The sequence below is a fragment of the Protopterus annectens genome, chromosome 14.part0 (genome assembly GCF_019279795.1).
Source record: "Protopterus annectens isolate FY-2018-M chromosome 14.part0, PAN1.0, whole genome shotgun sequence".
NCBI lineage: Eukaryota > Metazoa > Chordata > Ceratodontiformes > Protopteridae > Protopterus > Protopterus annectens.
Window position 1 is genome coordinate 438,555,002 of NC_056748.1, and position 15,469 is coordinate 438,570,470.

The 15,469-nt window shown below is 42.2% G+C and overlaps 1 protein-coding gene across 2 annotated transcripts in view; it reads left to right on the plus strand.

Moving 5' to 3' along the window:
* JAKMIP1 (janus kinase and microtubule interacting protein 1) overlaps nt 1-15,469 on the plus strand; it is a 2,220,219-nt gene that overhangs the window by 1,924,743 nt on the left and 280,007 nt on the right. The gene's annotated exons all lie outside the window — the stretch shown is intronic.

A 15,469-nucleotide genomic window follows, 5' to 3' on the forward strand; every position in this document is an offset into this window, starting at 1 on the left:
AATTGTCAGTGATTTTTGTTTCAAGATCCATTGTTGAATACTGTTATACAAGCTGGTATGGATGAAACTTTTTCTAATCAACAACGTTTACCAGAATTTTTTCAGCAATATAAGAATCTAGAAAATATGATGTATAAATACAAGAGACTGCAATGGCAGAGGTTACATCTTCAAGCTTCGTTGGAAGCCAAAATTATTCCACGAGGCTTAAGAATTCTGAATATGCCCACTTATGGTGATACATATCCAGTCCTGCTACGTAAATGGCAAGAATTAAATTTACAATTTAGTTCTCAATATATGGAACTTTTAATAGACTTTTTTTCACCTATTGAAGCTGACTTAAAAGCACAGATTATTGATCTTGAAACAAAAACCAGGTATGCAACCTTCTTTTACATAGCATGTTTCTATGGAGTCAAGCTGATAAGAGGACATAAAAAAACAGAATACATCTTACTTTCAATGGAAAAAATAATGTTTTCTGAAAGTATTCACATTGTTTTCTACATCTGGGAAAGGAATAAAGATAAGACAAAAAACAGACACCACTTAGTATAAGTAGAAGCACAGGCTGTACCATGCATTTTAGCATGGGTTACCTTAATTATAGGTCAATTAAAGCCTGTGAGTGTTATTAGGAGGATGTACTTAGTTTTGTGTGTTTGTGTTAGGTTAATAGGTTATGGGGATGTTTTTGTGTGTGTGTGTGTGTGTGTGTGTCTGTGTGTGTGTGTGTGTTTGAGGGTTTTAATTAAAACAAAACCGGAAGTATACCCCTCACTGGTGAGATCAGATCACAAACTAATCTCGCTGGAGGTCCTCATCCCACCCCCACCTGAAATAAAAAAGACCACAGTAAAGAACTTCTCGAAAGCCGACTTCACACTTCTAAAGACTAGTGTGGTCTCCTTTAAGGCCCCCGAGCCGACGGAAAACAGTACTCAAGCCGCTGAATCACTTACAAATGCCTTCTACCAGCACCTGCAGGACTGCATGGATAAGGCAATCCCAAGCAAAACAAAGACTCTTTGTACCAAGGCAAGCGTCCACTCTGGTGGACCCCAGCCATAAACAAACTCTACAACAAAAGGAGGAAGCTACTACAAGATAGAGCAAAATCCTTAAAAGGTAAGACACCCTTGATCACTATAAGTAAAAAACTAAGAGCTCTCATAAAATCATCCAAAGCAAATTTTGAGAGAAAAATAGCTAAAGACTCAAAAGACAATCATAAGGCCTTCTTTAGCTATGTTAGAAACCTGGGAGGAAACTCCCAGATATGCTCAGAACTAGTTCAAAATGATGTGAAGATTACTAATCCTACAGACATTGCCAACATACTGGCTGACAGGTTCCGTGCAAACTTCTCCCCCTGCCCCCCAAAAGGAGAGATATCTATACCAAACGATTGCAGCCCCCAAACATCTCCAACGCCCAAGTGAGAACTGCTCTCTCCAAAGCAAAAAACACAGCATCCATGGGACCTGATGGTGTCCCCGGCTGTGTGCTCCACGAACTCAACGAGGAATTAAACCCACAGCTAGGACAGCTGTTTAATCATAGTCTTACCTCTGGATACGTACCCAGGGAGTGGTGCACTGCAACTGTGGTCCCACTTCACAAAGGCGGTGCTTCCACCGACCCTGGAAATTACCGGCCCATTAGCTTGACAAGCCTTATCTGCAAAGCCATGGAGAGGATCATAATGGACCTCATAAATAAAGACATAGGGAATTTGCAGACTTTGGATCCATCCCAGATGTTCTTCGTTCCCCATTGCTGCAGTCCTTACTATTGGGTATAGTCCGCCGTCCAGTCGGCCCGAATACCAGAGTATAAGGCTGACGTCGGTCAGGGCGCATTAGACTGACGTCAGTACGTCAGGGTACTAATGCGCATGACCGACGTCATATCCTCAGTCTTTTTTGCCGCATGGTCCGATGCAGAAGCAGTTTTGCGAGTGCAGGTTGGCGTTCTGAAATATTTCCGAAACCGGAGTTTCAGACCGAAACAGAGTTGGCTAAGTACCCCGTTGGGGAACATTTTGGTTTTTTCTTGCCTCAGTATTTAACCGGATGTCAGAAAAAGTGAATAACTGTATTTCTTGTGGGAAACAGATACCTCATAGGGATTACCATACCTTGTGTATACCTTGTTTAGGGCCTGAGCACGACGTTGTTGGTTGCCGCTCTTGTGCTAGGTTTAACAAACGCACTATTAAGAGGAGGTTAGACTGTGCCAGGTTAGTGTTTGGGAAGCGTTGCAATTATAAAATGCCGTCGGATGCTCCGGCGCTTCGCCCAAGAAGCGCAAGGACAAAACAGCGAAGCCTAGGGTTGATGAACCGGCAGTGCGGGACGTCGGTTCTTTAGAAGGCTCAGTGGAGCCAGAGGTTTTGCCAGGAGTTTCCATGGAGTCTCAGGCAGAAACTTTACTGTTACAGGATGTGCCTTCTCAGGAGGTAGGCCAGGCTGAGGGGCTTCTCAGGTAACTGTTCTTCCCTCTCTTCCCAAGGTAGTTAGAGCCTCTCCTTCTGTTGCCAAAACTTCTTTGAGAGGTAGGCCAAGTTCAGCTTCAGTGGGGGCTTCTTCTAGCATTTCGGGTTCTGTACCTAAGAAACATATGCTTAAAATGGCAGAAGATTTGATTACTATGATTAGAGGTTCTATGCCCCCTCCTGATAAGAGGCCTAGGGTGGAACCGGAGTTTGATAGTTTTGAACAGTGTTCAGAGGCTTCAGAGTCTTCTGCGGAAGACTTGCAGGAGTATCCTACTTATTCTGATTCTGATGTGGATGATTCCACTCCTACAGCTTCTCCTCCTGAGGATTTCTCATTTTCAGAGACTCTGCATTCCATGAGGGAGCACTTTAAATGGGAAGGCCAGGATTACTCTGATTCCAGGAAAAGGCTTAGGGAATTCTTGTTTCTACCCCAGCATAGGCCCTTAGCTATTCCTCCTGTGTTGAATGTGGTGGAAGATGTTTTTGCAGAGGCTTCCCTGAACCCTGACTCTTTGCCTCCTGCTCCTGTTAAGCCTGATAGGTATTATAGGGTGCCCGAAGCTCATAAGTATTTGTTTAAGAGTCCTAGGGCGGACCCAGAAACTATTTCTCAAGGGCCTAAAGGTGTTAAGGCTTCTGTGGTTAAAAATCCTGTTCCCACTGATAAAGAGGCAAGGGCTTTGGATAGGTGGGGAAAGAAAGTGTATACTTCTTCCACTCTAGCCATGAGAGCGTTGAATTGTCAGTTTCACATGCTAAAATATCAGAATTATCTCCTTTCACAATTAAAATCTAAGGTGGATGCTTTGGCGGAAGGTATTGAGTGTAAAGAGTTGCTGGATTTGGTTCATGTGTCTGAACAAGTGGGTAAGCATTCTTTGCAATGTGGTTTTGATGCTGTACAGGCCTCCTCGAGGGTGGCTGCTACTAGTTCTGTTCTTCGCAGGCATGCCTGGTTGAGGGATCAGAATTTAGCTGAGCATGTTAAGACAAGGATTTTGGATGCTCCTTTACAGTCTGATGTGTTGTTTGGATCGCCTGTGGAAGCAGTTTTAAAGAAAATGGAGGACAAAGCTAAGTCTATGCAAACTGTTAAAGATTTTTGCAGGTGCAGCCACCGAAGTTTAGTAGAAATTGGCCTGCTAAGGGGTGGACATATCCTGCTTATGATTCCCAGTCTAGGGGTAGGTCTAGACGTGGTAGGGGCAGGGCTCAAGGTTCTTTTAGGCCTAGAACAGGGAGTTCACCTGCTCAGACTTCTGGTGAGGGCAGGGGTCAGTCCTTTCGTAAACAGACCCAATGACCTGTCTTTTCAGCTGCCAGTAGATTCTCGTCTGGCAGCTCCTTTGGGAGGAAGACTGTCTCTTTTCAAAGAAAATTGGGATTTAATTACTCAAGACAAATGGGTGTTGGATATCATTCACCACGGTTACAGATTTTATTTCCATACAATGCCCCCTTTCAAAGGCATGCCAGACGTTCCTCTTCCACAAAGAAAAGAGGCTCACAAGCAAGTTTCTCAGTTACTCCAGATGGGGGCCATTCAGCCAGTCTCTGTATCAGAAAGGGGCCTAGGATTTTATTCTCGCCTGTTCCTAGTACCAAAGAAGGGGAACACGTGGAGACCAATTTTGGATTTATCTCTCCTCAACACTTTTCTGGACATTCCCAAGTTCAAGATGTTGACGTTACAACAGCTTTTACCTCTGCTGGGCAAAGATCACTGGATGGTAACTTTAGATCTCAAGGAAGCTTACCTTCATGTGCCTATAAGGCTAAGTTGCAGGAAGTATCTGCGGTTTCGAGCTGGAAATTCTCATTATCAGTTCTCTGCATTGCCCTTTGGCTTATCTACTGCGCCCAGAGTATTCACAAAGGTTCTGGCTCCAGTGATAGCTTACTTCAGGCTTCAAGGAATTCAAATCTATCCTTACTTGGACGACTGCCTGATTCTGGCTCAAGAAAAGGAAGACCTTCTACAGCATCTGGAATATGTTATAGCAGTGCTAAGATGCCTAGGGTATTCTGTGAATGAAATAAAGTCCAGTCTAGTACCCTCTCAAGACATGTGCTTTCTGGGTGTGAGACTGAATACAGCAGCCCAGATGGCCTTTTTAACCCCGGACAAACAAAAGAGTCTATCTCTTTACTTCCGTCAACTATCTCATCAGTCCGTGCTGACTGCAAGGACAGTCCTTCAAGCATTAGGGTTCATGGCATCTTGTATTCTGGTGCTTCCCAATGCCAAACTGCATATGAGGAAGCTACAATGGTATCTCAAAAATGTATGGACACAGCACTGCCAGGATTTGGACACTGTCATTCAAATAATACCTTGCCTTCAAAAAGAATTTTTGTGGTGGGCTCAGGAATGTCACCTAAACAAGGGACTCTCTGTGACCCGGCCAGAGGCGAGTCAGATTTTAACGACAGATGCCTCGGACATTGCTTGGGGAGCTCATCTAAATGGAAAGTGGATACAAGACAAGTGGCCTGCCAGACTACAGCATCTACATATCAACATGAAGGAGATGTTAGCAGTCCAGTTTGCATTAATGGCTTTCAAGGAGTTACTTCTTCCAGGGCAGGTGTTGATTCTAACAGACAACACAACTGTCATGTGGTACATCAACAAGCAAGGGGAACACATTCTTATCCTCTATGCAGGCAAGCAATGATTTTATGGGAGACTGCGCTAAGCTTGCAACTAACTCTTCAGGCAAGGTTTCTGCCGAGCACAGAACTCCTTAGCAGATGTGTTAAGCAGACAAATCATGGATCCCCACAGTGGAAACTGGATCTTCATGTATTTCAAAATTGACAGTGTCATGGGGAACTCCAGACATAGATCTGTTCGCTTCTCCACTAAACCACCAGCTGCCACAGTATTGCACAAAGGGGTTTCATCACACAGCTTGGAAAGTGGATGCTCTGTCTTTCAGTTGGAAAAACCTTCATGTGTATGCCTTTCCTCCTCTGCCTCTTCTTCCAAAGGTACTATTAAAGGTCAGACAAGACAGGCCAAGGATGATTTTGATAGCTCCAGATTGGCCTCGGCAACACTGGTACCCACTACTACGGAGTCTGGTAAGGAAGCCTCCATGGCCTTTACCTCTGATTCCTCATCTGTTATCTCAGAAGGATGGTCATCTGCTCAATGTCAAGCTTCACTCTCTTCATCTAACAGCCTGGCATATTCTGTGTTGAAACACAGCAGGTCTCAACTTCCTCAACAAGTTTTAAATGTGATTATGGAAGCTAGAAGACCTAGTACAAGGAAAGTGTACGCAGAAAAATGGAAGAGATTTTTATTTTGGAGTACAGCAAAGAATTTGCAGGTTTCTGAGCCTAATTTGAGTGTGGCTCTTCAATATCTTACTGAGTTATTGGACAAAGGTTTGTCCTTCTCTTCCATTAAGATTCATGCTGCAGCAATTTCAGCTCACTATGATTGTGACCCACCATTGTTTTCGCATCCTTTGTTCAAGCAGTTTCTTAGAGGGGCAAAGAATATAAGACCCCCACGTAGAGCTCCTACTCCTGCTTGGGATCTCAATTTTGTGTTGGAAAAACTTACTCTACAACCTTTTGAGCCTCGGCTACTGCTGAATTGAAATACTTGTCATGGAAGACTGCTTTTCTGTTGGCTATTACTTCTGCAAGAAGGGTGTCTGAGTTGCAGGCCCTTATGGCAGTAGAGCCCTTTTGATTTTCCATAAGGATAGGGTATCATTACGTACTAATCCTTCCTTTATGCCTAAGGTGGTTTCTAGTGTGGCTTTAAACCAAACTATTCATTTGCCTGCTTTTTATGCAGACCCCAAAATAAAGGGGAAAAGATTTTGCACACTTTAGATGTACACAGGCAATTGCGTTATTATTTAAGCAGGACTAAGGATTTCAGGCAGTCTCAGCAGTTGTTTGTTTCTTTTGCTTTGAGTTCACAGGGCAAGCCTGTGTCAAAACAAACTATTTCTAGGTGGATTGGCTTTTGCATTGCATTTTGTTATTCCCATCATGGCAAGGAGATTCCAGCTGGGATTAGGCCTCATTCCACTAGGGCTACTGCCACTTCAACAGCATTTCTAAGGGGTGGCAACTAAGGATATTTTGGAAGCAGCTACTTGGAGTTCAGTGCATACTTTCTCTAAGCATTATCACCTTCCTATCTACTCTAAGTCTAGGGCTGGTTTTGCCACAGCTGTTTTGCAAGGCATGTTGTCAGCTCCTGCTTCTTTATGATTTGCCAGCCTCCCTTACCTCTGCTTTGGGATTCTACCCAATAGTAAGGACTGCAGCAATGGGGAACGAAGAACATAGTACAGTTTTGTACCTACCATAAATGTAGATGTTCGAGGATCCCCATTGCTGCAGTCCAATTTACCCTCCCTCCTTCCCCTCTGTGTTTAGGGGTGGTTGTGTAGGTGAGGTTACATGCTTATATTTTTGTATATATTCTTGTATATATTGTACATATTTTTGGTGCAGGTATTTTGGGCCTTGTCTTTTTAGGGTCTTCTGACATCTGGGGCAAGAAAAGACTGAGGATATGACGTCGGTCATGCGCATTAGTACCCTGACGTACTGACGTCAGTCTAATGCGCCCTGACCGACGTCAGCCTTATACTCTGGTATTCGGGCCGACTGGACGGCGGACTATACCCAATAGTAAGGACTGCAGCAATGGGGATCCTCGAACATCTACATTTATGGTAGGTACAAAACTGTACTTTTAGCTTTGTCAAAGGCAGATCATGCCTTCTAAACTTGGTTGACTTTTTCGAAACAGTCACCAAAGCCATTGATGAGGGAAAGGCAGTCCATACAGCCTACCTCGATCTGGCGAAGGCCTTTGATACAATACCCCACTCGGGTATCATTGAAAAACTCATCAGCTTAAATGTTAACCCATACATCACAAGATGGGTTGCAAACTGGCTGAGTGACAGAACCCACAGGGTCAGAGTTGCTGGCGCCATGTCAGACTCAAAGCCTGTCACAAGTGGTGTACCACAGGGCTCAGTCCTGGGCCCACTCTTGTTTGGCATCTACTTTTCCAGTACAAGCAAACACAGGAGGGTTATGGCTGACAAAGTTTGCAGATGACTGCAAACTGGGCCATAGTAGAAAACACATCTGACACAGATATCCTTCAGAAGGCTCTCACAGAAACGGATAACTGGTGCCAGAGCCATGGCCTAAAGTTAAATGCCAAAAAATGCATAGTCATACCCTTCGGGAAAAACAAGGTTACCCCTAGCTACCAAATAGGTGGCAATCCACTGAGTACAGAAGAAGTTATCAGGGACCTGGGGACCCAGGTTGATAGTAGTCTGTCATTCGACACCCATGTAGCTAAAATAGTTAGGAAGACCTTCTACATTGCCCACCTTATCATGAAGGGATTCTCATCTAGATCAAGGGAGGTCATAGTCTCCCTATACTCATCACTCATCAGACCAATGATTGAGTACAATGCCCCATTCGCAATGTATCTGACCCGACACTTGCAGCAGCTGGAGAGGCCACAAAAGTTCCTCACCAAAAGGATAAAGGGTCTCAAACATCTGTCCTATGCTGCCTGACTGAAAGAACTCCAGCCCTATACAGTCGCACCGCTTGCTCAGAGGTGACGTTGGCCTAGGATACAAGGCGATCTGAAACCCAGATTTGATGGATATGCCTCACCGCAAAAATCTAGATCCATCAGAGCCACAAGGGCGGAGACTTAAACCTCGACACGGCTATTAATAGGACGTGCTGGAGGGATAGATTCATCACCCAAAGACTCCTATGCTGTGGAATAAAATCCCGGTATATGTGAGGCAGAGCACCTCGCTGGCCTTGTTCAAGAGAAATCTTGACCAATGGATGGGAGATCGCAGATATACCCCAGGGATTACCTCAGTGTCACTGCTCAACAGAGGCACAGCAAAATAATGGGTATAGTTCCCCATACTAAAGGGGTGGCGTAAGCCACAAAACTATGGGCTAGGCTTGTAAATGCCCTCGGGCAGATAGCCTAGTATGAACCTATGAACCTATGAACCTAAAAAATCTTGTAAGATGTGACATAGGTTCAAATTGATATGACAAGAAACAACTATATAAAAGATCAACCTGCCAAACATTACATACATACATACAAATATTTCAAGCATGGGCATTAATGCCCTTCTAGTCTGCCAATATATCAAAACACTTGTTCCCATAATAAGTGTCCAGGCTATTCTTAAAAATATCCAAATTAGTACTTGCTTTAATGTAATTTGGTAGTCCATTCCATGCATCAGCTGCTCTCTCAAAGAAAGAGTTAGTACACTTCATATTCCTACAGAATCTTCTACATAGGTTGTCTAAAGATTCTCTACTACTTTTTTGATAACCCCAAACATTCCCAGAGGTAGTTGTCTCTAAATGCCCTATGTACCTGAATAAGATCTCCTCTTAGTATCTGTAAGAGGCACTGTACAAGTTCAGATATTTTAGTCTTTCATAATAACTTAAATTTTCAAATGCTTGGATGCCTTTTGTATATTTCTGCTGCACTCCTTCCGGTTTACTCATGCTTGTTTTCTGATAAGGTTTTCATACTGTCATTCCATACTCAAGCTTAGGTCTATGTAACTAACAAACAATGACTTCATCATTTCTCATTTAATAGACTTTATAAATCTTTGTATACAACTTATAGTTCTATAACTATAATTAACCAATTGGTTGATATGATTAGAAAAATTAAAAGCTGAATCTATCCATATGCCCAGGTCCTTAAATGAATCTACAGTTTCAATCACTGTTGTTGTTGTGTCTTTCGGCTTTTCCCGGTTAGGGGTCGCCACAGCGGAACTTCAATCACTGTGTGCTGTATTAAATATTCACCTTTCAATTTATGTCTCACAAATCCTATATGGTTAATTTTTGATGTATTTATCAGAATGTTATTCTCCTGTGCCCAAATGGTCAATTTAGTCAAGTTCTTTTGCAGACATTCCTTATCTGTAACACGTTATCAGTTTACCCAATTTCAGGTCCTCTACATATAGACTGTAGAACATCTCCGATGAAAAAGTTAGGTCTGGAAGATACAATATAAACAAGTAAGGGCCTAGGACAGAGCCCTGTGGGACATCCTGCTGTAACCAAGAATTTCACCTGTCCATATGATACTTGCCATGTCCTATTTGTAAGCCATGCAGCTATCCATCTTATCAAGAGTACATCAATAGCAAGTTGTTCTAATTTATTGATCAGTGTTTTCTGTATGACCCTGTCAAATGTTGAAGTTAAATCTATATAAATTAAATCACAGCACACTTTTTCATTCATAGCTGATTTTATATTGTTATAGAACATCATGTTACGGGTGGTAATAGATCTATTTTTAACATATGCATGCTGATATATGGTTTCAAGTCCCAACCTGTCCAATTCTGACAATAACTTATCATCCTTCTGCATTGATTTTGTACAACATGAAAATAGACTTAAAGTTCTGTATGACTCAGGGTTTGTCCTACTAGTGTATGTATATGCATGTAACACAAAAGCTGAAACTAGGCATTTAAAAAAACTATTATCCATAACAGGTGAGAATAATAACTTATTATAATGGCAAGACTTTCCATATTATATTTGAACTTGAATGGTCTCACAGGTATGTACAAAAAAGAAAGAATGGTGAACTCTATTAAGAAATGCAGAATGCAAATAGCTATGCTAAAGGAGACACATTTGGATAGAACTAAACATGTGAATTTGATAAAAAAAGGATTTCAGAATAGTTATTCAGCAGAATATCTGGGAAAAGGGAAAGAGGAATAGGATCATAGGAAGTTACTAGGCTATTGGCCCTGAGGCTCTTACAAGCCTAGCCAAGAATTTAGCTCGTGCTCCAAGAAATCAGCACCCTATACCATTGTCCAGCAGGGACATGGGTGGAATCCCAGGGGTGTATTTTCTGTTCCCCTCTAGTTATCCAGGTTGTGCTTAAAAAGGTTTAATGAGGTACTTGGCTTTATGTGGAGAGGGAATCAATTCCACAAAATGGGAAGTCTCTGTGACACAAATCTGTCCCTCCAACAAGTTCTACTGATGTCACAGAGCAGGTTGAGGTCACACATGTGGGTTACTTGAGTGAATCTTGACTTGCAGATATGCAACTGTCCCATCAGGGTGGGGTCTGAGATTTCTTTGTATGCCAGACAGAGGTCACCTCTGAGGAGTTTGTAGAAGATTAAGTAGAGGGACAGGGCTTTTAGCCCATTTGTGTAGGGTAGATGTTTGAGGCCCTGGATTCTACGGGTGAGGAACCTCAGCGGTCTCTCCAGCTGCTGCATGTGCTTTGTTAGGTACATGCCGAAAGGGACATTGTACTCAGTAATCAGTCTTATAAGAGAAGACTACAGAGATGTTATGACCACCTTGTCCCCGGATGATACCCTTACTAATGAGGTGGGTCATGTAGAAAGCTTTATGTACAATGGAGGCAATATGGTTGTCAAAAGTCAATTTGCTATCAACCTGGGTGCCCAAGTCCATCACGACTGATTGCATGCTTAGTGCCTTATTATCAATGTGATAATCTGTGGGGACATTATTCTCCCCAAAAGGGATAATGATGCATTTTTTGGCATTCAGTTTGAGGCCATGTTTCTGGCACCAGTCATTTGTTTGGGTAAGACCCACTTGGAGGATGTCCACATCACTAGGGGAATTGATGACAGTACCCAGCTTGCAGTCATCTGCAAACATGGTCAGCCATAGCCCACTAGATTTGGCGTGCACCTCTGAGAAGTATATCCCACTTTCCTGGATTTTAAATGAATTAAAGCATCTATAACATTCGTGGTGTTTGGTCTACCTTCTTCATTTTATTAGCTTAAATGTTAACCCATACATCACAAGATGGGTTGCAAACTGGCTGAGTGACAGAACCCACAGGGTCAGAGTTGCTGGCGCCATGTCAGACTCAAAGCCTGTCACAAGTGGTGTACCACAGGGCTCAGTCCTGGGCCCACTCTTGTTTGGCATCTACTTTTCCGAAGTACAAGCAAACACAGGAGGGTTATGGCTGACAAAGTTTGCAGATGACTGCAAACTGGGCGCCATAGTAGAAAACACATCTGACACAGATATCCTTCAGAAGGCTCTCACAGAAGCGGATAACTCCTGCCAGAGCCATGGCCTAAAGTTAAATGCCAAAAAATGCATAGTCATACCCTTCGGGAAAAACAAGGTTACCCCTAGCTACCAAATAGGTGGCAATCCACTGAGTACAGAAGAAGTTATCAGGGACCTGGGGACCCAGGTTGATAGTAGTCTGTCATTCGACACCCATGTAGCTAAAATAGTTAGGAAGACCTTCTACATTGCCCACCTTATCATGAAGGGATTCTCATCTAGATCAAGGGAGGTCATAGTTTCCCTATACTCATCACTCATCAGACCAATGATTGAGTACAATGCCCCATTCGCAATGTATCTGACCCGACACTTGCAGCAGCTGGGGAGGCCACAAAAGTTCCTCACCAAAAGGATAAAGGGTCTCAAACATCTGTCCTATGCTGCCCGACTGAAAGAACTCCAGCTCTATTCAGTCGCCAGCTTGCTCAGAGGTGACCTTTGCCTAACATACAAGGCCATGTCAAACCCAGATTTGATGAATATGCTTCACCTCAAAAAATCTAGATCCATCAGAGCCACAAGGGCGGGAGACTTAAACCTCGACACGGCTATTAATAGGACGTGCTGGAGGGATAGATTCATCACCCAAAGACTCCCTATGCTGTGGAATAAAATCCCGGTATATGTGAGGCAGAGCACCTCGCTGGCCTTGTTCAAGAGAAATCTTGACCAATGGATGGGAGATCGCAGATATACCCCAGGGATTACCTCAGTGTCACTGCTCAACAGAGGCACAGCAAAATAATGGGTATAGTTCCCCATACTAAAGGGTGGCGTAAGCCACAAAACTATGGGCTAGGCTTGTAAATGCCCTCGGGCAGATAGCCTAGTATGAACCTATGAACCTATGAACCTAAAAAATCTTGTAAGATGTGACATAGGTTCAAATTGATATGACAAGAAACAACTATATAAAAGATCAACCTGCCAAACATTACATACATACATACAAATATTTCAAGCATGGGCATTAATGCCCTTCTAGTCTGCCAATATATCAAAACACTTGTTCCCATAATAAGTGTCCAGGCTATTCTTAAAAATATCCAAATTAGTACTTGCTTTAATGTAATTTGGTAGTCCATTCCATGCATCAGCTGCTCTCTCAAAGAAAGAGTTAGTACACTTCATATTCCTACAGAATCTTCTACATAGGTTGTCTAAAGATTCTCTACTACTTTTTTGATAACCCCAAACATTCCCAGAGGTAGTTGTCTCTAAATGCCCTATGTACCTGAATAAGATCTCCTCTTAGTATCTGTAAGAGGCACTGTACAAGTTCAGATATTTTAGTCTTTCATAATAACTTAAATTTTCAAATGCTTGGATGCCTTTTGTATATTTCTGCTGCACTCCTTCCGGTTTACTCATGCTTGTTTTCTGATAAGGTTTTCATACTGTCATTCCATACTCAAGCTTAGGTCTATGTAACTAACAAACAATGACTTCATCATTTCTCATTTAATAGACTTTATAAATCTTTGTATACAACTTATAGTTCTATAACTATAATTAACCAATTGGTTGATATGATTAGAAAAATTAAAAGCTGAATCTATCCATATGCCCAGGTCCTTAAATGAATCTACAGTTTCAATCACTGTTGTTGTTGTGTCTTTCGGCTTTTCCCGGTTAGGGGTCGCCACAGCGGAACTTCAATCACTGTGTGCTGTATTAAATATTCACCTTTCAATTTATGTCTCACAAATCCTATATGGTTAATTTTTGATGTATTTATCAGAATGTTATTCTCCTGTGCCCAAATGGTCAATTTAGTCAAGTTCTTTTGCAGACATTCCTTATCTGTAACACATGTTATCAGTTTACCCAATTTCAGGTCCTCTACATATAGACTGTAGAACATCTCCGATGAAAAAGTTAGGTCTGGAAGATACAATATAAACAAGTAAGGGCCTAGGACAGAGCCCTGTGGGACATCCTGCTGTAACCAAGAATTTCACCTGTCCATATGATACTTGCCATGTCCTATTTGTAAGCCATGCAGCTATCCATCTTATCAAGAGTACATCAATAGCAAGTTGTTCTAATTTATTGATCAGTGTTTTCTGTATGACCCTGTCAAATGTTGAAGTTAAATCTATATAAATTAAATCACAGCACACTTTTTCATTCATAGCTGATTTTATATTGTTATAGAACATCATGTTACGGGTGGTAATAGATCTATTTTTAACATATGCATGCTGATATATGGTTTCAAGTCCCAACCTGTCCAATTCTGACAATAACTTATCATCCTTCTGCATTGTTTTTGTACAACATGAAAATAGACTTAAAGTTCTGTATGACTCAGGGTTTGTCCTACTAGTGTATGTATATGCATGTAACACAAAAGCTGAAACTAGGCATTTAAAAAAACTATTATCCATAACAGGTGAGAATAATAACTTATTATAATGGCAAGACTTTCCATATTATATTTGAACTTGAATGGTCTCACAGGTATGTACAAAAAAGAAAGAATGGTGAACTCTATTAAGAAATGCAGAATGCAAATAGCTATGCTAAAGGAGACACATTTGGATAGAACTAAACATGTGAATTTGATAAAAAAAGGATTTCAGAATAGTTATTCAGCAGAATATCTGGGAAAAGGGAAAGAGGAATAGGATCATAGGAAGTTACTAGGCTATTGGCCCTGAGGCTCTTACAAGCCTAGCCAAGAATTTAGCTCGTGTTCCAAGAAATCAGCACCCTATACCATTGTCCAGCAGGGACATGGGTGGAATCTCAGGGGTGTATTTTCTGTTCCCCTCTAGTTATCCAGGTTGTGCTTAAAAAGGTTTAATGAGGTACTTGGCTTTATGTGGAGAGGGAATCAATTCCACAAAATGGGAAGTCTCTGTGACACAAATCTGTCCCTCCAACAAGTTCTACTGATGTCACAGAGCAGGTTGAGGTCACACATGTGGGTTACTTGAGTGAATCTTGACTTGCAGATATGCAACTGTCCCATCAGGGTGGGGTCTGAGATTTCTTTGTATGCCAGACAGAGGTCACCTCTGAGGAGTTTGTAGAAGATTAAGTAGAGGGACAGGGCTTTTAGCCCATTTGTGTAGGGTAGATGTTTGAGGCCCTGGATTCTCTGGTGAGGAACCTCAGCGGTCTCTCCAGCTGCTGCATGTGCTTTGTTAGGTACATGCCGAAAGGGACATTGTACTCAGTAATCAGTCTTATAAGAGAAGACTACAGGGATGTTATGACCACCTTGTCCCCGGATGATACCCATACTAATGAGGTGGGTCATGTAGAAAGCTTTATGTACAATGGAGGCAATATGGTTGTCAAAAGTCAATTTGCTATCAACCTGGGTGCCCAAGTCCATCACGACTGATTGCATGCTTAGTGCCTTATTATCAATGTGATAATCTGTGGGGACATTATTCTCCCCAAAAGGGATAATGATGCATTTTTTGGCATTCAGTTTGAGGCCATGTTTCTGGCACCAGTCATTTGTTTGGGTAAGACCCACTTGGAGGATGTCCACATCACTAGGGGAATTGATGACAGTACCCAGCTTGCAGTCATCTGCAAACATGGTCAGCCATAGCCCACTAGATTTGGCGTGCACCTCTGAGAAGTATATCCCAAACAGCAGAGGCCCCAAGACTGATCCCTGGGGTACACCGCTTGTTACAGACTTAATACTTATATTAATTGCTAGAGGAGCAACAATAGTGATAGAAAAGGAAAAACAGGTTTCCTGAGACAGACCTTGATTTCCTCCTGAATATTAGGAAAAAAATCTTGGCAGGT